General features: G+C 37.0%; 1 protein-coding gene across 3 annotated transcripts in view; it reads left to right on the top strand.

The window, feature by feature from the left end:
• The window catches only part of SPOP (speckle type BTB/POZ protein), a 61307-nt gene that overhangs the window by 13450 nt on the left and 20145 nt on the right, over window positions 1–27712 (top strand). The window contains exons 2-3 of one of the 3 annotated variants that reach the window (XM_046676210.1): window positions 18166–18222; window positions 18364–18397. The exons of 1 other annotated variant lie outside the window; for it this stretch is intronic. The gene's annotated coding sequence lies outside the window, so the exon portion shown is untranslated. The remainder of the gene's footprint in view (window positions 1–18165; window positions 18223–18363; window positions 18398–27712) is intronic. One more of the 3 variants, XM_046676209.1, reaches the window with a different exon arrangement.

Below are 27712 nucleotides of genomic sequence, written 5' to 3' on the forward strand. Positions count from 1 at the left end.
TGATCCGTCTGTTAGCAGATATAAAATGGTCAGGAGGAGCTGGTTTGGGAAAAAAGATAGTGTTTGGCTTTGCATGTGTTGACATTTAGGAGAGGCTGCCTAGCGGGCAGGCAGTCGAATCTCTTGCACTGGGTTTTAAAAGAGCAGATGAGGTTTGAAACATAAATTTATGTTTCATTTATGTTTCATTTATGTAAAACTGATTCACAATGGGAGCGGCAACATTTCTGAAAATAACAACGTGCAGAGTCTTCATCGTGACCTGTTAGGCCCTCTGCGATATGGTCCCTGCCTGTTTCTTGTACAGTCTTTTCCTTTGTGTCTCATGTTCAAGCTGCACTGGCTTGCTTTCTATTCTTCCAGTATACCCAGCTAGGTCCTCCTCCAGAGCTTTCATACTTTTGTTTTCTCATCTTAACTCTTTCCTTCCTCTTGGTAGAGGGAATAGGAGTTCAGAGAGAAAAACTTAGAAGTCGATATCTGAGAAGTAGAGAAAATTCCAAAAGATCCTTGCTAAGGTATGAGAGTATGGATGAGCACCTGAAATGGAATGGCTCTGGAGCCATTGAAGTTGAAATCCCGTCAACACAAAGACAGAGTTCCATGTTAGCCTTAGCTACTTCAGTACTCAAATCTGTTGATTGGAGTTGCTAAATCAGTGGTAGTTCCCCTTCAGTCGGTAATCTGATGATGGGGCGCGGTGGGTAATGGTGATGGTTGACCTTTGGAATATAACTTGACTCAATTCATTGCCATCCTGTCAGCACCTAAGGAAACGTCCTCTGCATAGGTGAGAAACTTCCTTCAGTGTAAGTTATTGGTAAATTATCTCAGAAACTTCTGGCTTGAAGAAACAACATAAATACAGCAGGGAAGTTAATTATGCCTCGACTTGGATACATTGTTAGGGACTTCTCTTTATGAGCTAGTGTGTCACTCCTTTAGGGGTGGTGATAGTAGTAAATGTGAGTAATGCACTGTATGCACATATCCTTAAAAAGTCTTGTGTGTAATTTCAAAATCTATGCTGTATTTTTTTCAAAATAAAAAGATTTTCTGATTATAAAATAATGGAAAAATAGAAACATAGAAAAAATAAAAACCTAAAAAATTTCATGTCACTAAAAAATAATCTTTTAAAGTAACTACATAGAATTCTGTTGTATGGATGTATCATATTTTATTTGGCCGATTCCTTACTAATGAGCTTCCTTTTTCTTCAGTGTCTGCTTGTAAATTATGTTGTGATGAACACTCTTGTACATAAATGTTTTATACACTGATCAGATTGATTCCTTAGCATGGGTTCCTAAAGTGGAAGTGGCAGTGGAATTGCTGTGCTGAAGGATAGGCAGTGTTCCATTTTTCTAATTATTCTTTAAATATTTTTATAGTTGAAAAGATATTTAAACAGCATTAAAGGACATTTTAATAATGGAAAAAAATCAATTTTATTCTTGTACCAGCTGTTTTCCTCTTCCCATCTGGTAAGTTATTTTGTTTTGTTTTTAAGTACCTATTCCGTTTCACTAGACTTACCGAAAGAGAATTTGGAGGTAGGGAAAGACACATACACATTGCAGTTCTGGGCATCCGCTGTTAGTTATGAGGTAAGGGATTCTAAGTAACGTTTGTTAACTGCCAAGAAAGTGACAATAAGTGTGATAGGAATCCAGAGTGAACTGGGGTGTTTAGGAAATGCTTCAAGGCAAGGTGGAACTTGACCTGGATCCAGAAGGGTAATATTCAGGTAGGAGGTAGGAGAGCATTCCTGGCTTTCAGAAGGATGTGAACAGATTTGAGGAAGGCGCATGATTGTGTGAGCTGACAAATGGGCTAGAGTCTAGCCGCTAGACTGACTGGAGAGAAAGGCTCGTGTTGTGGTGCAGTGGGACTTCACTTATGGGAGTTAAGTTATATCCCAGGGGACCAATTTTACTTTTAGTAAATCTGAAATTGGACAGTATGGAACTATAAGATAAAGCAGATATATAGGGGCTGGCCCCGTGGCCAAGTGGTTAAGTTCGCGCCCTCTGCTTCGGTGGCCCAGGGTTTTGCCAGTTTGGGTCCTGAGCATGGACATGGCACCACTCTTTAGGCCATGCTGAGGCGGCGTCCCACATAGCACAACCAGAGGCACTCACAACTAGAATATACAACTATGTACGGGGGCTTTGGGGAGAAGAATTTAAAAAAAAAAGAAGAAGAAGATTGGCAACAGTTGTTAGCTCAGGTGCCAATCTTTAAAAAAAAAAAGCAGATATATAGATGCGGCCCAATTTAAGCAAACTGAATACATTAAAGTCTCTTTCTACAAGAAATATAGAAGAAATTCATTTATATAAGTGAATTACTTAAATAATGAACTTCCTGTCTATCTTAAAAGCTCTCATCACAGAAAAAATTTTTTTTGTAACTATGTGTGGTGATGTTAACTAAACTTATTGTGGTAATCATTTTGCAGTGTATACGTATATCAAATCATTATGTTGTACACCTAAAACAAATACAATGTTACATGTCAATTGAAAATATTTTTTGAAAAATGAACTTCCCAATACTTAGATGTTTATTTTATCTTGTAGTTTGACAGACGTTGCAGTTTTTGTGGATCTCAGTTTCTTCTATAAAATCAAAGGGTTTAGACAAGCTGGTTGCTCAAGTCCTTTCTGGCACTGAGATTGTTACATAACTTTTCAGGAATACCTTGATTTTGTAGAATAAATTGACCTGCTTTAGGCTGATACCACTTCTAGCTCCTCAGGCACAGTAATGCACCCCCACATCTGTGGGAGCAAAAATCCACAATTGGATGATTCTTTCATGGCTTCCAGGTCTAGATTGATTCACCTTTGGAAACTCAGTTGTTCTCATCTTTTAGTTCTAAATGATATTTGGAGATGTTCATTTGAAAGAATTTTATGGCTAAGATTGAGCTTCAAGAGGATGCTGTGAGGTTGAGAGGAATTATATATTAATAGTCAGTTTTAAATTATCCTTGTGTAAATTATCCATAGGAATTTATCTCATGCTGGCATCCTTCTTTTGTTTGGAATTCACTCCCATGATGTCGGTAATGTATGACCAGGCTATGTAAATATGTTTTATTATTAGTTCAGCCCAGATAAAATTTTGGGTATAAATCTGTAGGAAAAATTACATAATACATTCCAAAGTAAAATGTTAAGTATATCTTTTTTACTATCTCTTTTGAATTATTTATACCACTTTTTACCTCCTTTATTATGAATAATCGAGAACTGACTAGTACTTTTTTAAACTCAGAGACTTTCTCTTTAAAATATACAATCATGTTCAAAGCTAATTAGCGGCATTCTTTGAGTCTCTCCCTCCTAGCATCACATTCTTTTCACTAAATTGTACTATCTTTGACCAAAATGTTGCCTTTTAGAGAGAATCAAGGTGAGGTGTCATAAGGTGACCGACTAGCTCTTCTGACAAGCCCTCTCAGGATGCTGTTAACTTGATGGAATCTTTAAGATTCAGGATGCATTCCTCAATTTTGCGAGTAAACTCTGTTTCTTCAGTGTCACCAGAGTTGTTGATTGGTTTTAGGGAAAAAATGGCTAACCAAACTCAAAAGGGGCTGACAGATAAGCTAGAATGCCATTTTATTAATGAACATTGAGGGGTAGGTAGTCTTTCCCATGAGCTACCCAGCATGTGTCTTCTCAGTCCATTCCCCTCCTCGTGTTAGGATATTATTAAAAAACTGATAATAGTGACTCCTGATTGCTGAGCACGTAGTATGTGTGTGTCAGGCACTGCTCTAAGCATTTTTCATGTGTTCAACTCACTAAGTCTTCACGATAACCTTACAAGGGAGATGTTCTTGTCTGTATTTTATAGTTGAGGAGCCCATGGCACAGAGAGGTATTTTTAGTAACTTGCCTGGAAATCATACAACTAGTAACTACTGTGTTGTGCTGGCAAAAGATGACTTGGTAAGTATAGAATCTTAATAAAGGGAAGTAAAAATCCTTGAGGCCATTTAATTTGGATCATGATATATTCACTCATTCCTTTTTCAAACATGTATTAAGCACCTAGTATTTGCTGGGCACTGCCTAGACACCAGGCTTACCAAGGTGAATATAACCCTCAGTTAAGTGCCCTCCTGGGATTCTCAGTCTAGTGGGAAAGACAAATAATTACAACAGCAAGAGATCTACATATAGAGGAGGAGGAAGCATTTAATTCTACTTGGAGAGATTAGAGTAGATGTTTACAAAGATGAAGGAAGGGCATTCTGGGTGGAGAAAACATATGCAAAGATGCCTTGACAAAAAACCAGCTTATTCTGCAGGAATGAAACAAGAAAGTATTGCATTAATTAAGGTGATACTGTAGTTTATTAATGTCCTGCACTAATTAAGTTGGGTTTTGGTCGTGGGGATCAGGAGAAAAAGACATATAATACCAAATATAATACCAAATACCATACTATAATACCAAAACTTCATTTTAACGAATTTCTCTAAACTTTCTCACCAATTCTTTGACCAGGCTCACACATAAGAAAATGGGTGGTTTTAAATTTATCCATTCTCCTCCTACTTGATTATCACTGCTGGAAGATAGAGGGACAAGAATCAGGATCTGAAAAGTCTACAAATTGGATAGTGACCACTGTACTGAATTCAGTCTTTTTTCCTCAGTAAATTGTGAATGATTTCACTATAGATATCTACAGTGCTTTTAAGAATTTAAAAAAGTTTTTCTTTCATCTGTTTCAAGTATGGTAGAAATTGAAATAAAGGTCATAATTTTATTCTAGAATAAAGAATGAGTATAACTATCATCTTTATTACTAACTATAATATAAAGATATTTTGAATTAGCTAAATTTATATCAGTTGTGAAAGTCGAAGTTTATTGACATGAGATATTTATAGAAGTGATTGGGTTAATTATAAATTATATGGAAGTCTCAAAGACGTTGGACAATGGTTTTTGGTAATTTGTTATGCAGCAATGGAAAACTAAGACACCTCCCTTCCTCTGTTAGACTGTGTCTTGACTACTGTGCCTGGTATAGAGTACATGCTCATTAAAAACAGATACAATGGAAAAAAAACCTACTTAATTTTGGAAGTTATTTGTATTACATGATCTGATTGGATAAACTTTTGTGGCAAGTATGGGTAGTAACTGTCTACAGCCAATCATGAGCCATTATCTTCTTTTATGTCATAATAGTTTGCCATTTAACATAAGAACCCAACCAAATATGGCTTTAGTCTGTTTTTAACAGTATTTGCAAGCTCAGTGTTAAATCGAATGTCTTTAGATTTGATTTTTGATTTAGTTTCCAGTATTTATTTTTTTCTCCTTGATCCGTTGCCACTTAATACCAATCTCAAGTCCAAGAAACAAATTCTTGTGTATCTTGGAAACAGTAGATTGTATTGAAGGAGGTGATTATTTCATTCCAGTCTGAGGCCTGCCTCTTTAATAATGTGATTGTAGTATTTGTTTTTCTTTGGTTTATAGTTTTTATTTGAAAACTCTTAACCTAAAATTTTTGTCTACTAATCTGCGGAATTCAGTTTGGTAGATGGGACGTTGAACTCCATAAGGTAGTGTTTGCCAGCACCTAGAAGACTTTAATTTTTCTTGAGCTGCAGCCAATCTTAAAGGATCTACCCAATTCATAGGCCTACAGGTAAGGGTTTCTTTATTAGTGGTAGATTTTGGGGACCTCCCACATGATTTTTTGATAATATCATGGGCAGGACCTTTGCCAAGTAACTCTTATCTTTGACTTTGTGTCCCGTTTAGTTCAGCTCCCCCTTCCTTTCCCAGCTGGTGCCTTGTTGGGTACCTGGAACTGTCTGCTCTGAGTCCAGTGTCTGGAGTTGGGCCCCATTGATCATTTGCGGTTTAATTAGAGCGAGGGCTGAGAAGACCATCCTCATTTTGAAGAGATGCTCAGCATAGGACTTGCTGTGCTTGGTTAGTTTCACGTGTGGGTGTATATAAGGTTGGCCTTGATTCTGAGTGCTTCTGATTGATGCTTAAAATTGTGGGTTTTTTAGTGATCCTTTGATAATAGAAGAAACTGGGGGCAATTTTCTTGAGAGATTTAGTGTTGAGTGTGGTTGGTTTACTTGGGTGAGGAGAGAAAAGAATGTGTTGGGAATAATCTCATAGTGGTTGTTCCCAAATTGTGTTTTCCTACTTTTCTTATAAAATTAGAGGGAGCTTCTGCTGAAGACAAACATAACATTAGATGTATTGCATTTCCCTGATTCTAAAATAAAAAAATTTTTTTTCACATTTCATTGTAAGACTAAGGTATGGTTTTTTCTTTTTCCCCCCAAAATGTGATAGCATACTGTTACTGATGTAATGAATACTTATAATAAGAAATTATGACAGTAAAATGAGAACTTTTGTATGTATTTATTTTGTTTTAGAAACTCGTGTGCTCCTCCCTACACACACGTGTGCGCACACACACTCCTAGAGTTGCCTGATATTTACGTGGTCCTTTGCAAGTACTTCCTATTAAACCATGATAATTTTCCAAGTGGATGATGTGATTAACTTAATGAACAGCCGCTTATTGAGTATCGGCTACATGCTAGACATTATACCAATTATTTAATAAAAAACACTTTTAAAATACACCAAGTGTTACCTTTTATGTGCTTTATTAACAATTTTATACCTCTGGAATCACGTACCATCCCATTTAATTTGGGGATAAGCAGCTCAATTAATAGGGATTCTTTGCCAGTGGTAAAGCTAAGGAACTAGATTGACTCTCACTGTGCTGATAACCATCTCTGGGTGAAAGTGGCAAAATTATATGTGAAGGAATTTAGCCATATGTGTTATTAAATGCACATTGTGATCTAAGACAAAACTGGGTCTCCTTGGAATTCATAGAATCTGCCATACAAGTAGCTCACCTACTCTCCTTGTGTGTGGTCCCCCCTACGCAATTTATTTTCTGTCACTATCTTACAAACACCTCAAGGAAACAGCAACGCTTAAATCTTGTAAACAAACAGGTACCACACATCGTGTCTGCTGTATTTTTGGCAGGAGTTTGTCCACTTAATTCATAAAAGACATTTCTGGCCTTTTTTTTTTGGTATGAGTCTCACTGGCTCTCATGCTTAAAAATTTGTTTATGTCTCTCTGTCTCTGGCCATCCTGGATGAATAGTGTATCAGGAGAGTGGATGCTCAAAGGTGCGGAGAATCAGGCAGTCACGCAGGGAGTATATATTGATACAACATTTTTTAGGGCGGTTGACAATATCTGTCACAACAATGCACAGGCTCTTGGGCTTGCTTGCACTTATCTTCAGATAGACCTATTTGCTACAATTTTTGCAGTAGCAAAAACTTGGAAACCACACATCAGGGTACAGTGGAGTTCTTTGCACCTTTGGAATGAATGAGTTATATGTGTGCTTCTGGGGAATAGGAGAGTGTGTGTGTGTGTGTGTCTCTGTCTGTATGCTTGTATGTACATGCCCTTTTTTGGCTTTGTGAGTTTTTTTGTCTGTTTCTGAGGATACCGAAGAAAACAGTGATTGGCTTTAGCCTTTAGAAGATGGATTTGCGTGTCTGGAAGGAAACTTGTACTTTCTTTTGTATTATAGCTTTCTATAACTTTTGAATTATTTATGATGTCTATGTATTACTTTTAGTTTTCAAAAAGCATACGTGAAGAGAGGCAGAAATAATTTTAACAATATTTCCAAAGGGGCATAGAACTTTACCTTTGGAAGGGACCTTAGAGATTCTTGGACAGTCACTCCCAACTTAAAGATGAGAAAACTCAGATTTAGGAAAGTATCTACAAAGCCTGCAGTAGGATTCAGGTCCCAAGGACAGCAAAGGCTTATGAATATACTGACTCATTCTATTCTTATTCTAACAGTTTGTTTAACTGATGTCCGTTTCTCATTGTGAAGGATTGATTTTGGAAGACCCAATAAAATGTTGACCTTTGTAAGACAGTTCTTAGAGTAACTATCTCTGGCAATAAGGATAAAGTGCTAGTGGTAACTCTTATCCGCATTTTGTAACTTTGGAGACCCAGTCCTTTAAAAGTGAATTTACTTATGAGTTCTGCAAGTATTTAATATTTGAAGTAAGTTTGTGTCTAGAGTCCAAAGCTTCTCTTTTGGATTTGAATACCTAGCTGACTATTCTAGATTTTAAAATTGCTTTTAATGAGTTTTTGTTCCATCTAGAGTTTTGTTCCATCTAGTTTTTATTCTGTCCAGTGAATAGATGGAGAAATAATTTTTGTGACTTCTAAGTGGCTTACTATTTAAAGGCAAAGTGTACTGTAAAAGATGGTAGAAAAATTGTTTAATGGAATAAAATTTATATTTTGAGGAAGAGTTCCCAGTTCTCGAAAATGTGAGCATTGCTTCTTTTAACTATATGTTGAGTGTTTTCCTGACTCCTCGAGGCCAGAAACGTTTTCTTTTTATTCAAACCAAGCAAGGAAATTGGTATTGGTGAGGCTGCTGGTTCAACATGGGACTGGACATCCAAACTGCATTCAATGAATATTTTTTATAGTTGATTCACTTTAGGGCTCAAGCAATAGAAACACATTTATCAATGTTAAGATTTTGTTGGACTTAGGATAAAAATCTGTCTTTGCTTGTAACTCTACTGCTTGTATAGGTGGGGAAAACTTACTCTCCCAAAATGTAAATAATCCATAGGCAACTCTCAAAATGGGCACTCCAGTAAGTTTGATTAAGCTGATCAGATGAATCTTTGCTTCATGGGAAGGGGTTTTCAGGAAATAGGGTAAAGGAGCCTTTTCACATCTTGAGGATCAGAGTCAAATCATGTCTGTCCAGTTTTAATCAGTAAAGGTTTGGTTGAATTGAAAGGGAGAAAAGGTTATAGAGGGCCAAGAACAAATAGAGTTGCAAATTTATCTTTGTAACCCTACCTCCTTAGGGAGGAATCCAGTTTGTATAGCCACGTTAATTCTGTTGTGAATGTAGACTGAGCAGTGGAATTGGGTTGTCTGACAGTTGACTTAATTTGAACAGTTGCATTAGGTAAGACTGGACAGCTAGGTTGGGGGATGTCAATGTTGCATGTGTTTTCTGGTTTGTTTCCAGTATGCTTTCTGATAATGAAGAGAATTTGGTTGGTCCATTTGGATTCTACATAAGGGGTAACTATAGTGCTTCACCAAGGTCTTTTTTGCTTGAAATCACAATTGAACAGTTAATTACAGTTTGATTGTTTTTCACCAAGACATTATCTTTCATTTACCCACATTGAAATTCTTGAGCCCAACACCAGCTTTTTCCAACATAACTATGGGGAGATAGTATAATAGCCTGGGCTCTGGTCTCAGCTCTGCTCCTAGTGTCCTGTGTGTAATATATCACATTAGGCAAGCCACTAAGCTGCTTTAGGGTTCAGTTTCCTGATCTGTAAAACAAAATCATTTGAGTGGATGTTCATTAAGTCCTTTATATCTCCAGAATTATTTTACTAATTCCTTTATTCACCAGACGTTTATGAAGCAGCTTCTGTGTGCCAGGCACAATACAGGCTGCTCTGGGTGCAAGCCCCTTGCCCTCGAAGAATATTCAGGCAAGTAAAAGAACTTTCTTTACTTTTTTTTTTTCTTCTTCTTCTTCCCCACAAAGCCCCCCAGTACATAGCTGTATATTCCAGTTGTAGGTCCTTCTAGTTGTGCCATGTGGGACGCTGCCGCAGGGTGGCACAACGAGCAGTGCCATGTCTGCACCCAGGATCCGAACCAGTGAAACCCTGGACCGTTGAGTGGAGCGTGCAAACCCAACCACCCAGCCACGGGGCCGGCCCCAGAACTTTCTTCACTTTATCCAGATCTTTTACTCTCGAAGAATTAAGCAGTGTTAGCAAGTTTTCTCACTTTTACTGTCACTCTATAAGGCATTTGTTAAAATTGTTGGTATTATTTATATCTCTGTCTCTCAAAATGCTGTTATTTCTACCTTTTATTTTTCTATTTGTAAGCCAATTTACCATTTTGGAAAACAGATCCCAGATCCCCAGTCCCTGTTATGAAAAACTAGTGATTTCTTTAAAACAAAAAATATAGAGTCTAGAGCTTGCTATTATAATTTTTAAAAAGACAAGCCTAAATCGATATAATAGGAACATTTTCAAAGGTTAATGATGGCTTTGTTTAAACATTTTACACCCAAAAGAAAAAAGAACATTTAATAAAGTTTCTTTTGGATGCTGAAAAGAAAAAGACCAGGGGGCTGCTTCTGACTGCGAACTGGGCGTTATCTTAGCAGAGCCCCCTCTGTCTGGGTTCTGGTTTTAGCTTTACAGGACCAGAATGGCAGTATTGTAGGTGCACTCAGAAGATGATCAGGCTATAGACCACAGACAGTGTAAGGGATTAATTCACATAAATCAAATTTATAGAAGGTAGGGGTGGGCCTGCTACTTTTGACTGTGGTCAGAGAAGGCCTTTTATTAAAGAGGTGACTTTTGAGCTAAACCCAAATAACGAGCAAGCGAGTAATGTGAATATCTAGAAGGGTCTTCCAGGCTGAGGGACAACAATGCAAAGGCCCTGTGGTGGAAACAGACTTGGCTTATCTGTAAAAAGAAGGCCAGTGTGTTTGCAGAGAAATTAGTAATGCAGGAGAGGGGTAGGTGATGAATTTGATATAATGGGCCAGCTCTTATGGAACCCTATAGGGTCAGATAAAGAGATTGAATTGTATTCCAAGTGTGGTTAAATGGAAGAGTGACATGTTCTCATTTACTTTTTTCAAGTTTATTGTGGCTACTATGTGGAGAATAGATTGTGCTTCAGAGGAAGCTAGGAGAGCAGTAAGAATCCAGTTAACTCTGGTTCAGGTGAGAGAAAGCTGCACAGAAATGGATAAAATTAGACAGAACTGGGTAAATGTGGGATACATTAGGAAGCAGGACAGCTGACAGGACTTGCTGATAGATGGGATAGGAAAAGATAGGGGTTTGGGCTTGAGCAACTGGGTAGAAGATGGTCATGTTAGACATCTCGAATATAATTAAGGAATGATAGAAATTGTGCTTTTTAGTTCTGTAATCTTGTGGCAAAGGAGAGAGAGAGATCTCCAGAGGAAAAGACACTGGTTTCTCAGAAACTCAGACTAGAAAATTACTCTGGTGTGTTAGAACCGTAGACATTTTATTTTTTAAAAATTAATGATGATTAGGTACTAAAGCATAGAAAGTCATTCTAAAAGTATTAGGACATACGATTTGTTCCCCGGGGGCAGTTGTGAAAGTAGGCATGAGCCTATCAGTAATTTTCCCAGGTCCCCATTAGTAATTGTGCTCAGAATTCGTAAGAACAAAAGAGCATACTTTTCAAAAGAGTTGCCACTTGAAAATGAAATTGGAGTTGAAAGCTGGGATATAGCAATGTGTCTTCTATCAGATATTTTTCCAGTTTTTACAAGTTCAGTGAAAGACCATGCCTGGTCTAAGAATCACCTAGTCACAGGAATTATAAAGTATAGGATTAGAAGTTGAAAGACTTGAGCTCTGAACTCAAACCTGCTGATAGCCATGTGACCAAGACAGACTGTAACCTCTGAGCTTTTGTTTCCTTATTTGTAAAATACTTGCCCTGCATGCTTCACAGAGCTGTTAAAAATTTCAAATAAGATCATGAATGTCAAAGTACTTTGAAGACTGTGGAGCACTGAATACCACTTGTGAGGGAATATGGCTTAAAGTATTGAACACAAAAGATCTTTGGAAGACCGTTTAAAGAAGACCAGGAGGATGGGGGTGGAAGTGCACGGGTTGTCCCTCTACTGTGACTCTTGATGCTCTGGTTTCCGCTAGGCTATGGTACTCAACTGTACAGACCTGTTGTAAGTTGCCTTATGATCCTTAGCCAGAGTGACTTGTGAAACAGAGGACTCCAGATCAATTTAAATGCTATAGAGATGATAAAATGTACAAGCAAGTTTGATTTTGCCGTCTTATTTGGTAGTTAGAACTTTATTCCTAGCGGTAATGCCAAAATGAAAGGCAGCAAAATTTTTTTAGTTTGTAGTATTTTTTAGCTTTAGTTTTTTTCCCTTATTTGACCTTTGGGCTGTGGAGTGGGAATTTGTTCAGTTTACTTGGGAGTATCTTTTCCTTAAGAAGTGAAAAATATAAACATGCTCGAGGCTTGCTAGCAGTTGAAAGCAACTGTTGGTCAGCAGGAGAGTGGAAGGGAAAAAACCAGGCTGGGGATGGAAAAAGTAAAGAGGGAAGAAAAACATATTTGAAAGAGGAGGAAAAGCTTAAATCATTTCAAAAAGTCTCTTTTTAAAAAAATCTGTCTTTGAGTACAGGTACTAAAATTTGAGGCGTTTAAAGAAGGGGGAGATGGTCCTTCAAGGGGAATGAGTAAAATGAGGGCAAGGTGGAGGACAAGTCTTCAGGTCAGAAGGTAGAATCGTGGACAGGAAAGAGAAGGTGTTCTGTGGAAACATGGTTCCTTAAGAGGATTCAGTCTCTCTGAGGACATGCTGGCTTACTATGAGTATTATTTTTTATTTAAAATGTGCTTTCTTACTGAAGTATATGAAGTCAGTCTCTCTGGTCCCTCTGCTTAAGTAACCCCAGTAACTCCCATCAACTGGGGAAAATATTTTACCAAGAAGAGCTAGATTTTTAATTATTGAGAAGATCTGTACTGAAGTCGTTGGCTTTTTTAGTTTGATTCAGACTACATTATTGTCTATTTAAAATATTGCTCTGACGTTGATTTTCTTTAAAGCTTTTCTAATTTAGTTTTCCTTCTGAATTCATTGTTTTTGAAAAGTTAAAAAAAATAAAGTCAAACAAGAAGTAGAGAGACTGTGACAGACACCTTCAGCTGAAGTCCTCTTTATGCACTTTCTCAGTGCCTTTCCCTCCCTCCCTCCCCTGGGACGACCTAGTCCCTGAATTTAGTGTGCATCCTTCCAGTGCAGAGAGAGAGAGTGTGCATATGAATATCTAAACAGATTCCATGGCAGTCATCGTTTTCAGTTCTTCCTCTTTTTCAACATCTGTTCATCTGGGTACATAGAGATCTAGGTCCCACATTTTAGCTGTTTTATTTCTATTTCATGGTCTGAGTATTTCAATTTTCCAAACCCCTTTGACAGATACTTAAATTGTTTCTGTTTTTTACCATTACAGACAAAACTCCAGTGAACAACAACCTCCTACATACCTTTTATGGTTTTCTTCTCCTCCTTCCTCCTTTTTTTGTTTTGTTGTTGTTGTTGTTTTTGTTGTTTTGGTGGTTTGATTCTCCCACTTGGTCCACCAGTTTGGTATTCACAATCATTGTTTGAGGGAGAGTGGAGGATGAGGAGCATCTTCCGTTACTTGGAATGCCAGTCTTCTTTTACTAGGGCCAGAGGCTCTGAAATTTTCTTTTCCTATGGATTCTTTTTGGAGTCTGATAAATTTCTCAGCCTTTGCATTTTAATATTGTGTATTTTTATTGTGTCATATTTAATAGCTGTTTTTCATAAATGTTAGTAATTATTCACCTTTTCTCCTTCTCCCTTCTTTTTTTTTTCTGCTTTATCTCCCCAACCCCAACCCCCCCCAGTGCACAGTTGTATATCTTAGTTGCAGGTCCTTCTAGTTGTGGGATCCTTCTCCCTTGTAAGTTTTTTTTTTTAACCTACTTTTTAACTCCTAGAATACTTCTCACCTAGTAGATGTTGAACTATTTAGTGATCTCCAATACAGTTTATGCAGTTCGGGTGTTACCTTGTAAGTTCAGCATGACCCAAACATAGCTGGTATTTATGAAAGAGTGTCTTGGAGCATTCTTAGCCAAATTAAACATTTTAAAAATGTCAGCCTTCAGATTAGATTAAAATTATTTAGATTTAGATTAGAATTATTACAGATAAGCTTTGTTCAGGGACCATATATTTCAATGACCAGTGGTTCTCATTTATAATTTTTTTTCGTGGAGTTTTTAATCTCCTATGCTTTATTCCTTATTGTGGGGTTGAATATATTTTAAATTTTTATGTTCCATGTTTTCTCCTCCTTTAAATGTGCATCTTATTCAGAGCTTTGAGCACTTGGAATGCTGAAGTGTTACAAATGAAAACTGTTACTCTTCTCTAATGGTACACTGCCTGCTGCGTGTGTTTGAGTAGTACTTCCTTTCTTAACTAGTTTGGGCAGCCGCCTCATCTATGAATATGTATTCACTTCATGAATATATCAACTATCTTTAAAAATTTGAGAAGGATTTATTTGCTGAGTGTTTTTTAAAAACAATTGATAAGACCTTAAGATGGAAATCTTGGTAATAAATATAACTGTGGAATATCAGATGCCTGGGCATTTGCTCTCCGATTTATCATGTCTTGGGATATGGTTCAGGTCACAAGTATTATGGTTGGACAGTAGCCTGTGGACTTAGGCTTGCTCTGACTTTAACTTGGGTGGAGTGTAAGCTCTCTGTGTACTCAGGAGTATTGGTCATGTCACCCAGGAGGCAGTTTTGTGTAGTGATTTATCTTCCTTATGCTGTTGTAATCACTAAGTTTGAGTGGAATTTGTTCCCTGCGCTTTGTCACTTCAATCTCACATTTTATGCTGCAAAGAAATGTTCCTATTTTAAGTCTTTCTTTAGAATAAAATTATGTTCTTATATGGAACACTAACACCACGGAGTTTTGTTTTCCCTTCCATTCTGAAAACTCTGCTATAAAATTTTTAGTTCCTAAGTAAAAAGCAATTTTTTTCCAACTGTAGTCACCTTGGGTTATTTCATCTGATACATAACAGAAGCCTTTGTTGTTTCTGTGGGAGTCAAAATATAAAGAATTTTCTTCGTGAAATTGTATTTTGTTTGTGTAATTCTTTCTTTACGTTTTGTTTTCTTTTTACTACAAAAGTAAAACATGCTCATTTTTTTAAAAACGAAAAGTATAGCTAAAGGAGGCAATCACTCAGTCTTCGTGGTGGCTATCAGGTAGTTCCCATAGTGGGTATGCCAGTACACACCCGCACCCCCAGTACAGGAGAGGCCTTGTCTCCCTGGGCTCTCCCAGCATTGTTATCATGAAAATGGGCACCACACATTTGTTAGGGGAAAATACAATTTAGTTTGTATCAACTTTATGTACATCTTACCTGTAACTCATTAATGTTAACAAGAGCATAAACCTGAAACATGTTAGCGAAACAAACTTTGTTAATGAATTTGACATACAGAGAGGGGAAACATTCTGTTTGTTGAATGTATAGAGTTACTGTCTAATCTTCGCAAAAGAGAAGGAGATTCATTCAATCATTTATTAAAGAAGTATTTTTTCTCGCTTTCCATGTGCTAGACACTGTCTGGGTGCAGCAATAAAACAGACAAGGATCTGCCTTCTTAATTCCAGATGCACTATGGTAGAAAGACTTTATATGCTATAGAAAAAAATTAAGGAATGAAGGAGGAATAGGATTGTGGCTGTGAGGGGAGGTTTGCATTTTGAAGGGTATCGGGGAAGGCGTCACAGAGATGGTGACTGTTAGAGAAAGACGCAGCGGTGGGGAGGAGTGTGCCAGGAGAAGATCTAGGGGGAGAGGTATCCAGGGAGAGAAAAGGGCGAGCACACGGCCTGAGGCAGGAATGAGCCCATTCTGTCTGAGGAACATAACAGCAAAGAAGGGCAGTGTGGCCAGAGCACTGTGAGCTCAGGAGAATGTATGTGGCCGCAGAGGTGATAAGGTCCAGACTGTGCAGGGCCTTTCTGGCCATTGTAAGGACTTTGGCTTTTACTGGGAGTGAGACGGGAAGTCACTGGAGGTTCTATCAGGGGCCACGATTAAACTAAAAAGGTAAAGCCAAAAAGTACTGGTATTCTGACTTTCCTTTTTCAACAGCTTTTGTTTATTTCTTGCAAATAATTTTGGTATTAACTAATGGCTACTGGTGAGTCATACATAGATTTAAACATTTGTGTCAGTACTGAAAATTTCCCTGAAAAACAGATCTCAGGTATTTGCATTTAAATTCAAAGAAAGGAAGTACAGTAGGAAAGCCTGTCTATAGGTGTCCATTCCTGGGGGGCCCTGCTTCATTACTGAGTTCTCCATCCTGAATTGTCTTGGGGAAAAAAAATCAGGGGTATATTCTGTGCAAGACATTGTATTCACCTGTAGACATGGGAGGATACACACACACATACACACACACACACACACACACACACACACAGCTACTCTACTGGATTATTTTAATTTGTTTTGAACCTTTTTATTATGAAACATAGAAAAATACACAAAACGTAACTGTATAGTTTAAAGATTAATTATAAAAAGCAAGTACCTACATAACCACCAATTAGACCTAGAAATATACCACTGCCAGCACCCAGAAGAATCGTGCTCTGTGTCTCTTCTACATCGTAACCCAAACCGTGGCTTAGAGGTATCACTAGTCTGACGTGTTTGATAATCATGTCTTTACTTTTCCTTGTGATTTTTACCACCTAGGATTCATTGCAAACCAATATAGTTTACTTTTGTCTGTTTTTGAACTTTATATAAGTGGAATGATACTATGTGTGGTTTTTTGTGTCTTCTTTCAGAACCTAACACTATGTTTTTAACTTTCATCTATGTTGTTATTGTAGAACTGTAATTTAATTTCGTTGCCATATAGCATCCTGTTATATGAACGTACCACAACTTATATATTCATTCTACTATGGATGCTGTTTTTGGCTGTTATGAACAGTGTTGCTGTGAACATTCTTATTTATGTATGCTGACAGACATGTGCTGGGCCTTCTCTGGTCCATATTTTGGGAGTGGAATTGCTGGATCTTTAGTTTTATTAGATAATAATAAACTTTCTCCAAAGTGGGTATGCTAATTTGTCCTCCTACTAACAGTGTGAGAGTGTCCCTGTTCCTCCTATTTTTTACCAGTGTTTTCAGACTCTTTAAAAATGTTACCAATTCTTTAGGACTAAAAATGTTCATTCTAGCGAATTAACTGAGAAGCCAAAGCCTTAAACTTAAAAAAAAAAATTAGAGTAAAAGATTAAAGGTACTGGTTTCTACTTTAAGAATCACAGATATTCAGAGCATTTTCATTTGTTATAGTTGATATCTTCTGCCAGAGTAGTTACTTATAAAGTTTTAAAGGCATTTATCTGTCTACCCTCAGAGGGTTAGGGACCTTGTCTGTCTTTTTTTACTACCGTGTCTCAAAGAATGTGTTGCCCACTTGGTGTTCAGTAAATATGTGTTAAATGAATTTGACCGGACTCTTATTACTGCTGAATCTTCTGCAAGACTGTCTTGTTTTAGTGTCAGTAGTTTAGGACAGTTTTTGGTGAGGGCTCATTCCATTACTGATAGTAACCAGACTTGGTTTACCAAAATAAGAGCAGCTCATTTGTACCAGTTAAAAATAGTGTTTAAATTTTTCAGGAAAAGATTCTGTTTTTAAAGAATCACCCACGGTGTATGCAGTACTAAAAGAGAAGATAGGGCCAGAATTTTCTGCCCAGGTGAGGCTCCTGGAAGCCTTGCAACCACATTTATCCCTGTTTTTGTTTTGAGTCACTTTGTAGGGTATGGTAGACCATTAGGGCGGTGGTGGTAGTGGTGGTTACCCAAGGTATTTCCCCAGTCTTCAACAAGAACTTCAGTGTGACAGCTGTTTATTGAAACCATAGGATACATGGCTTTGTTTAAATGTATCTTGCTTTGGTGTAACTGACCAACAGAGCACTTGATAATTACAAAGGGGTATTTTACATAAAAACTTAGTAGTTCTTTCAACATTTTGTGAAGTAGCTGGCAAAAGTGATCACTCCCCTCTTTTAAATGTTCACATGAGCAAGCCATTTATTTCATTTTCTTTGTACTAACAAATTAGGCCAATTTATTAGAAAAATTAGCTTGGATTTTTCTGACTAATTTCAAAGTATAATCTTTTTGAGAGATGACTAATAAATAGAGCACTCAGAACTAGTGTTGAGATATAAGAATGGTAATTTTGACTAGTAAATGCTAACAAATGTATCACCTGCTTTTGTAAGAGTTCCACTTTTCAGAATAGCCAAAGTAAAGATTTATGAGATTGAGAATCTAGTTGTCTGATTCATCATCTTTATTTCCAACAGTGATTTCCTGTTAGACAAGACAAATTAGAGTCTTCCTACTGACTTTGACTTAACTTGGTGAGTTTTTACATAGTTTTATTTTAAACATAGTTTAAGATCATGAGGCAAAAAGCGGAATGAAATGTGTAGAAATATTTACTATGACTTTAAAAAATGCACATCTTCACATCTTGAGTGCAATCTACTATTTCATTTCAGTGCAAGTGGCATGTAAAGTTAGAAGTCATATAAGGTAAGCATCTAAGTGTTGTCTTTTTTTTTTTTTTAATAATGAGCCTTACAAACAGTGTTAAACATATTTCATAAGTGGCTTCAAAAGAATATTTATTCTAAATATTCTTTCCTGGCATAAAGCAGAGCTATTTATTCAGGTCTCCTCTGGTGACTGCTGTGCATAGGATGACTTTACACCAATGGTGGAGGGGAGAAAAGATGTTTGGATTTAAATTTTTAATCAATGGTTGATAATACATGATATGGAGACCTTAGAGTAAGATTATTTTTCTCCCTAGAAAAGATCTTCAGGGAAATTAGAATTACATTTTATACAAGGAGATGCCTTAAAGCAATTCATGGGCTTCATTTTACTCTGGAAAAGGAGTTTGATTCTGAGCCGACTGCCTTTGTGTTATGTACCTTAGAGCTCATCTTTCTATGAGTAACTTAAAAAAATCTTTCTACCATTCCGGCTGGCATCTGAAAATTTTTGCTTTGTGGCATGAGACTCTTGCCTCAAATGCTTATATATGTTTTTACAGAGTTTTATTGGGTAAAATAGGTGTTACTGCATTTTAATCTTTTAAATTCTGACACAAATCATCAGGAGCCAAGAAATTCTGTTAAGACAGACATTCTGTCTGATTTTCCCCTGTTTTGTCTGTCTGTATGGTCTTACTTTTTCCTTGCGTCATGAATTTTGGAATGAACATTTCAAACTGAGAACTTTCTGCCAGTCCTTTGTTCCATTTAGTTTCATTAGAACCTTAACATTAACATAGAAATTGGCTTATTTTTAATAACTTCAGGAGGAGAGAGAATTTATTTTTTGCAGATGGTTTCTAGGTGAGGAGCACGGGTCCATGTAAATAGTCGTCAGGTTACTTCAGTTAAGACCATAGTTAAAGGAGGCGATTAAAGCGTGCATTTACTTCCATCTCCCATTCGTAGTTGGAGGGAGGTCTAGGTGTCTCTCATAAAGAAAAGTGTCTTGAGAGAATACTCATTTCTGTACTGCTAGATAGTAGTAGTTAGTGCTGAAGAGAATTGGTTGCCCTTGTGTTATTACCAAATCCTCTGGAGCAGGTGGGCCTTTTCAGCTTCTAAGTTAATGAATTTATTTCAATTGCATACCCTAAGACTAATTTAGAATTTGTTCTTTGGTATGCATTCCTTGGGCCCGTTCTGGAGCCGAATTGTGTTAGCAAGAAATCTTTTTAAATGGCTTGACTAAAGTATAGATGGCTAAAGAGAATTGCATGTTGAATTTGGCTTCTATAAAGACCAGAGGACCCTGCAGGGTTATGCAACCTCTGCCTATTTGTTCCATGAAATGACTCTTCTGTTTTGGAATTCCTTGCAGATTGGACACGCTTAAGTTGCATTAGGACCAAGCCTTTCCTCTGTTTACTATGTGGATTTTATAAGGTTCATCATAGTTGCAGTTGAAGGGAGAGGGTGAAAAACTGTAACCTCTCAAATTTTCAAACTGCTTTGGGAATATAATTATGTAATAAATAGAATCTTCTTAGCCATAAGATTTTTTTCCTCTTCTTCCTTCTCCTCCTCTTTAAAATTCTGTCCCAGCTCTTGATTAAGAATAAATCTTCTCAACCTAGAGGAGAAATCTTTGATAACACGTGGGATGTGTTAAAATCTTCATCTTTCTTAAGTTTGCTCTTTGTGGCCCTGGAGATTTTTGCCCAAGCCAGTCAGTGGAATCAACACCTTATTATAGTTTGTGGTGAGAGAGCAGTTGTTGTTTGTTTGGTTCTGCCTGTCTAACTTCATTTCTAAAGGGGCTTTCCTTTGGAACTGAGATCCTCTTTGAAGTGAAATAGCCCCTTTATAATCAGGTTTGTGTGCTGATTTGGATTCATGTTGTTCCATCTCCAACCTCTCCCAAAGGATGATTTTGAAAGTGATATATGGAAAAGTCTAATCTGATGAACCGTGTCTACCTTTTCTTAAAAAGCAGTTGGAGGAGTTGTTTTTTCCCCCTGCAGGGGTTCAGTAATTAACAACAGCAGCACATCACCTGATGGCATTAGTACAGACCTTGTGAAACCTGTGGTTGTTGCAGCCGTGGTTTATTCCGCTGGATCCTCCATCCAAGTAAAGAATTTTTTTCCTCCAATGTTGTTATGTAGATTTATTTAGCTCAATAGTCATTTGGCCCTAAATTAAAAAGAAAACAAAAACTCAGAAGTCTTTTTAGGGTCTAAGGAGATGCAGTCTTACAAGGCTATTAAGTGGCATCTGCCCCTTTCCAGGACAGACCTCTGCATTTAGAGCAGAACATGCATTGCATTCTCCCTGGACATATTTTTGGGGTAGGGAATTATGCTAGCATGTCTGTTTCAACAGCTCTTACATAATGGATAGTTTTTAGGGGAGGGAGTGATTCCGTGGCCCTTAAATTGGCAATAAATTTTTCTGCTCTTTGATTTTTTTCTTAACTGGAAAAGTTGCTTCCAAGGTGAGAATTATTCCATATTTTAACCTTTGAGCTGGCTGCTAAGGTCTCCTTGGGGACAAGGACACTTTGTAGTTATTTATAACCTCTAGAGAAGGGCAGTAAGGCTGTAAACAGCTGGCACACATTGAGGTTTGGCAGTCAGTGGGAGTGTTCTGTTGGTTATCCCACGGCTTTCCCTGCCTTGTGATTCTTTCATGTACCTCCTTGTTCATCTTTAGCTTGACTTTGTCTGGATGAGCCTTACTAGCCAGGCTGTTTCTATAAAACTCTCTCTTATAACACTTAGATTGAGGAGAAGAGGGAAAGATAGGCTTTTTATGTATGAAAACGTATCTAATCCTCAGAATTATTTCAGAGTCTATACTTGCCTGAGATATCTGTAGACTGGGAAAATCTTAAAGGTACTGACATTACATATGTAATACTATACTGGTTTCTGAGTTTTCCTTATATACAACTGTTGCAAGAACAATTCAATTCTTAATTAGATAAATATTTGGGTATGGCAGAAAATATGTTCCCCATGTTAGCCTGGTATAGAAAAAACTTAGTTGTATATCTAGACATGTTATAAACATCTCTCTCTCTCTCTCCAAACATATATATATATATAAATATATATACAAGTTTACACATGTATATATTTAATGTTATCTTTTCTCTACATGTCATTTTTAAGGGAATCAAACCCTGTGCAGATAGGAAAATTATGGGTCAAATCTAAGAAAATGCTAAAGATCTGCCTCAATTTTATGTATTGGAATTTTATTGTATAGAATTTAATTTGAAATAACATAGTGGTCTAGCCTGAGTTCCTGACAGCTGCTGTAATGGTACTTTCTATAACCAGGATTGACTTGTTCTGGAAAATGTGCTTATATTACTGTGGTCTTGTGGGTTCAGGAACTTCCATTTAACCTTACAGGCTTCCCTTTTCTCCCAAGTTTTCTTGGAATTTTTTTTAATCAAAGAAGAGTGTAGTGTTGGAAATGTATTGAATGAATTCTTTAAAATTGGAGTGAGATGAACTGATAGTTTTCTTTTTTGTTTAATTTTTTTTAAAAGTATGCCTAGATTCCTATGGCTGTTATTCATTCAGCCACTCTCAAAATTTAACCTTTTAACTAGAGCTCATTAAGGAAAAATATGATCCCAAAAGACAGTGAGTTTAGTTATTCAACAATAGTTTCATTGAACAAATATTTGTTGAGTGCCAGTTATGATACCATTTTAGGCACAGAGGGATGCTCTTCTCGCATTGAGCTTATTAACTTCTAGTGGGGAAGACAATAGATAAGTGAAAAAATAAAAGCAAGATAGTTTCAGACAGTGGTAATAAAGAAGAAAATAAAATAGGGTAATGTGATGAGAGGGGCAGGCTAGACGTGGGCTACTTCAGATCAGGGGGTCGGGAAAGACCTCTCTGAGGATATTACATTTGACAGGCTTCCTAAATCACAAGAAGGAGCCAGCTGTGAAAAGATCTGGGGAAGGAAGGGCTCTCCAGGCTGAGGAAAGAGCCCGATGTGTTTACCAAATAGAGTTAAAGGCCTGAATGACTAAAGCATGGTGCCTGAGAAGGGTAAAGGCTGCTAATTCCTTTCTAAATTTTTAATTTATTATTTGAAAAGGTAATATATTCACATGGTTCACGATTCATAAAGTACAAAAGGGAATACAATGGAAATTCTCCTTCCCACCCAAATACCCAATTTCCTTCCTTGGAAGTAACTAGTATCCCCAGAGTCTTGTGTAGTTTTACCAGAGATGTTATATATATTAAAACAAAGAAATATTTTTGCCTATTTAAATGGAAAGAGCTTCCCCATTCCTTTTTTTTTGCAGATACTATTATTACACTGTGTATCAGAATTTATTTAATCAATTCCTTGTTGATGGATTTTTAGGTTATTTCCATTCTTTCATGATTACAAATAATGCGACAGTGAAAAACCTTTTGTTTGTCATATTAAATATATCGGCAGGGTAAATTTCTAGAAATGGAATTACTGGATCAAAGGGGATATGCATTTCTTATGCATTCTGATATACGTTTCCCTTCATGGAGATTGTAACAATTTATACTCTAACCAGAAATGTTCTCCTTACCCTGGACAAGTGTTATCAAACATTTTGATCTTTGCCAATTCACTGGGTGAATCCATGTGCAATTTAATTGCATTTCTCTTATTATGAATGAGAGAGAATTGAACATGTTTTCACATAGTTAAGAACCATTGCTTATTTACATTTCTGGAAACCATTGAGTGTTCTTTGCCCATTTTTCTGTTAGGCTTTTGATGACTTCTTGATCTTTAGATTCACCTAATACTAAATCCCTCTGTTAAAGAATTAAACAAAAACAAATACAATGTTATGTGTCAGTTTTATCTCAATAATAAAAAAAGCAGTCATCTTTAACTTGTGAATTTTACAAAGCATGAACCTGATAAGAGACATAAAAAAAAAATCCCAATCTTTCCTTTGCTGATTGAGGTCTCTCTTGATTGCCCTTAGTTTCATTTTAAGAAGTGTCTCTAAATTTAAAAAAATAAAAGTGCATTTAGTATTTTGTCAGACTAGATTGAACTGCAGAAGTTTACCCATAACAAATATCAAAAGTCGTTCATACTTTGCAACAGAAAACGTCAGTATGACCTGTAATAATCTGTCCTTGGGGTAATGAAAAAGAAGTTATTACCTCCTGCGCTGTATATGATTGCAGACGCTGGAACAGAAGAAACACAAATGTCCCTTTGAGGTCACATCAGTTTCTCAAAAAGAGTATACTCAAGTCTTGCTATAGTTGTTTTTTTTTTTTTTTTTGGTCAACAATCTTTTTGGCTTCTTCTGTTTTTGAAAATGCAGACGTCTCTCAGGTTTAAAATAGTTATGACATTGGGATTTTTTCCTTACTTGGAAACTGTACAAGGCTTTAAACCAAAAGAAAAAAAAGTGAAAAGTCCCTAACCATTTTTTGGCAAGAAGCTATGTTCCCAGCCATCTAGCTTGTTCATGTTTGTGTTATGTTGAACCACATGAAATTGGCGATATTCGACTATTTTTGGCCTACAAAGCAATTACATGATTCAATCTAATAGCACCACAATCTTATTTCTGTATTTTAAGACTGATAGATATAAGGCTAACTCATGGATATCATGCATGTGATATACCTGTGTTAGTTGATTTTTTTTTTAATTCTCTGGGTGACTGGATTAGGTTGAAAATTGAGGAATGCTTACAGGGAATAAGAGAAAGATAAAAAATAACTGCACAAGCTGTCTATGTAACACTTTTCAGAGAGTGTTCTAGCCCAGCTCTGCATATGTTTCAGGTTAAACTATGGAGACATTTCCCTCTATTGTACAGGGAATTCATCTTCTATTCTGAAAGAATCCTGATTATGTAAGAGTTTAGTTCGAATTACTGATTTCTGTTTTCAAAATAAATGAAATTATAACAAGCCTTTCTCCTTTTGTAGAATGAAGATATACTTGATACTGGATGAAAAAGTTACTTTTACCAGGGCTGATAACTTGAGGTGCCAGGCTGGGAGTTTTCGGCTTTGTGTGTAACTCATCCAAAAGAAGAAATTAATGATTCTCATTGCATTGCAAATCTAATATACTCAGCATTATTGGAAGGATTCTTTTATAAATATGTTAAAGAAACAAGCAGAAAAGTTAATGAACTTGAACGCAACTGGATAAATGTTTCAGTCATCAAAGTATTTGTGCTGAATGCCTTGTTGCAGGCAGGCTGTGCTAGGTGATAAGGGGATACAGCGAAGAATAGTTGCGAGTTCCTTTGAAGGAGTTTTAAGTCTACTGGAGGCAACAGAAGTGTTCATAAGTGTAAAAGAAGGCAGCAAAGAGTGCTCTGTGTAGGTTCCATTGAAAGCATTATCTGTGTATCATGACAGTATTAATACGTTTTTGTTTTTTTTTAGAAAGATTAGCCCTGAGGCTAACATTTGCCAATCTTCCTCTTTTTGCTGAGGAAGACTGGCCCTGAGCTAACATCCGTACCCATCTTCCTCTACTTTACATGTGGGACGCCTACCACAGCGTGGCTTGCCAAGCGGTGCCATGTCTGCACCTGGGATCCGAACTGGCGAACCCTGGGCCACCAAATTGGAACATGTGCACTTAACCACTGCGCTACCAGGCCGGCCCCTACATTTTCTTTTTTACTTCTGTCTACTCTCCAAAGTTTAATGTTTTAGTTAGAAATCATGTATATTGATTGACTTTAATCTCTTGTCAAAAATGATTAACAACTTCGTGGTCTCATAATACCTGCTCGGAAGCATTCTGTTAGAGATTGCTGCTACTTGCTATTGATACTACCTTCCTTGGAATTTGAGCAGTAGCAGAGTTGACAGAGATATTTAAAAGTATATTTCTTGGTGTAGCCTCACAGGTTAGGACTTAGTAGAGTGTACAGGAAAATAAATGGTGGTATATAACAGATGCATTCAACGTCAGAACTGTCGGCATACTGGGGAATTGCTAAGCTTTGGAAAATAAATTTCTCATTGGAGAACTTGGACGGTCTTGTGTTAACCTGTTTGCATCCAGGAACAGTATATTTTGGTGCTAGTTGTCTCCTACAAAGGTTCTTAAACCATGACCCTCAAATGGGCCTCCTCTTTTCTAAAATTGTTTTTCTGCTAGGCATCTATGGCAGTTGGCACGAAGTGCTGGAGAGTTCATGTGACACCAGGCTACTTTGCTGCTGAACACTTTGCCCATGGTGCCTGCCATGAGTGAAATTAATTAGACTTGTGCTCTCCTGGTCAATTTCCCTCTCAGCAGGTTGTGTGGTTAGAGCTCCTCAGAGTCTAAGGCTGATTCTCCAGTTCTACTAGCTGCTGGGTTGGACATTTTTTAAAAATGGGAAGAGAGGTGATACTGTTTAAAAAAAAATGACTTGGCTACAAAATAAGTGAAAAGCTAAAAAAGAAGAAAAAATGGCCAAGACCAAAGTTCTTTTGTTTTTTTGGTTTTTTTTCTGGTGGTTATAATGGACCATGGTTCAGTAGTAACAAGCCATTAAAATAAACTCGTTTTAAATTTGTCCTTTTCTTAGGTTTAGAGAATTCTTAAATTGTTAATTGTTAGACAAATTTGAAGTATTTTTTTAAACTTCAAAATAAACTCAAGTTAGTGTTTTATGATCACTCAGTGTAGAGCTGAGCCTGTACCCCACACCTCCAGAGCCAACTTTTATGCTTTTAACTAACGTGTAAAATTCACATGTTCATTGTCAACCCGCCCAAAAAGATAGTTTTAAGTAAGAATTTTGAGATTTCATTCGGGCTCCTCCTGGCATTAATGGTAACTAGGGTTTGTAAAACTGCCTTAGACGTATTTACTCGTTACTAGACAAACTGTTCTGTAAGAATGTGTTTTCCATCAGATGCAAGCCTACCTTGATCACAGGTGATCAATTGTAGCATCTGGTCTGTTTTCTTGGTGTTACCCTGGAGTCATGAAGTGCACGAACCATGGAGGCCTGAATGCCACTGCCATGCTTCGTTTGCTGGCTTAAGTGAAATAGCACATCATGTGTATAAGATTGTTAACTCCATCTGTGATTACATGGAATACTTCAGTTGTAAATGCCTTTAGGATGGTATTTAAAACTAATGAGGACTCTGGTAATGCCAATGGCATTACGAAGTGAGGGTGTGACTATATCTTATTAATCCCCCTCCATGCTTATTACTTAAGTGGCCAGAATGTGTGAGTTGAGTGGGTTTTTTTTGTTATTCATTTATACTTCTTTCTACAAAGGGTTTGAGGCAGTTTCCAGAAATACTTAACATTTAAAAGAGTAAAATAAACAGTTGAGGGAATTAGAGCAAAGTGAATAACATTAAGAAAATAATAAAACTATTATAGAATGAACATATGATCTTATATAGAATATAGCATATAGAACAAGCCTATCAACCTATGCTTTCAAGAGGTGGGTCACAAATTTGTCTCAGGGCTTCCTAGTAGCCAAGCAAAGAGGGCAACATGATCATGCTGAAAACAAACCAGGTGTTCAGGAAAGAATTTTCTCCCTTGGGTAGTTTATAGTCTCACCAGCAGTATATGAGAGTTCCCATATCCCCATATGTGGTATGGTTGATTTTTTTTCTTGCTGGTCTGATAGGTGTAAAATGTTTGAGCCATCTTATTTCTGTGAACAATATTTTTATAAGGTAGTTGGCTTTTTTCTTACTGATTTTGTAGAAATATTTTATCAATTCATGTATTAATAAAATAATCCCTTTGTCATGGGTTGCCAACTTTTTTTTTTCAATTTTGTTTATGGTACTTAAAAATTGTAACCAAATTCACTAATTTTTTAATGGCTTTTGCGTTTAGAAAGGCCCGGGAGGGGAGAATTTGGAGTTGGATTTTGATTTGCTACTGGGACACCCTGTTGAGATGTATAGTAGTTATTTGAAATGGTCTGAGGCTTATGAGAGAGGTCATGGTTAGAGAGATTTGGGAAACATTTGTATGAAGGTAGAAATTTGACAATGTTGGGGGGGATAAAATTGCCATGAAAGAGAATGTAGATTGGAAAAATGAGGATGAAACCATGGGAACAATAGAGGAGGAAGAGAATCCAATAAAAGAGACTGAGGAATGAGCATGAAACAGAGAGCAAGAAGCATCTGGAAAATCGCATAGTGACGGAGTGTAAGTGGGGAGAGATCTCTAGTGCTGCAGAGAAAGGAACACATCTGGGAAAGGGGTAAATGTTCCCCTGGAGGAGAGCAGCTAGCAATGGGTTGAGGAATAGAAGACTGCCTTGAAGTCTGCAGTGAAGCGTAGGAGAAGATGAGAC

Source organism: Equus quagga, chromosome 11 (assembly GCF_021613505.1).
Source record: "Equus quagga isolate Etosha38 chromosome 11, UCLA_HA_Equagga_1.0, whole genome shotgun sequence".
In the NCBI taxonomy this organism is placed as follows: domain Eukaryota; kingdom Metazoa; phylum Chordata; class Mammalia; order Perissodactyla; family Equidae; genus Equus; species Equus quagga.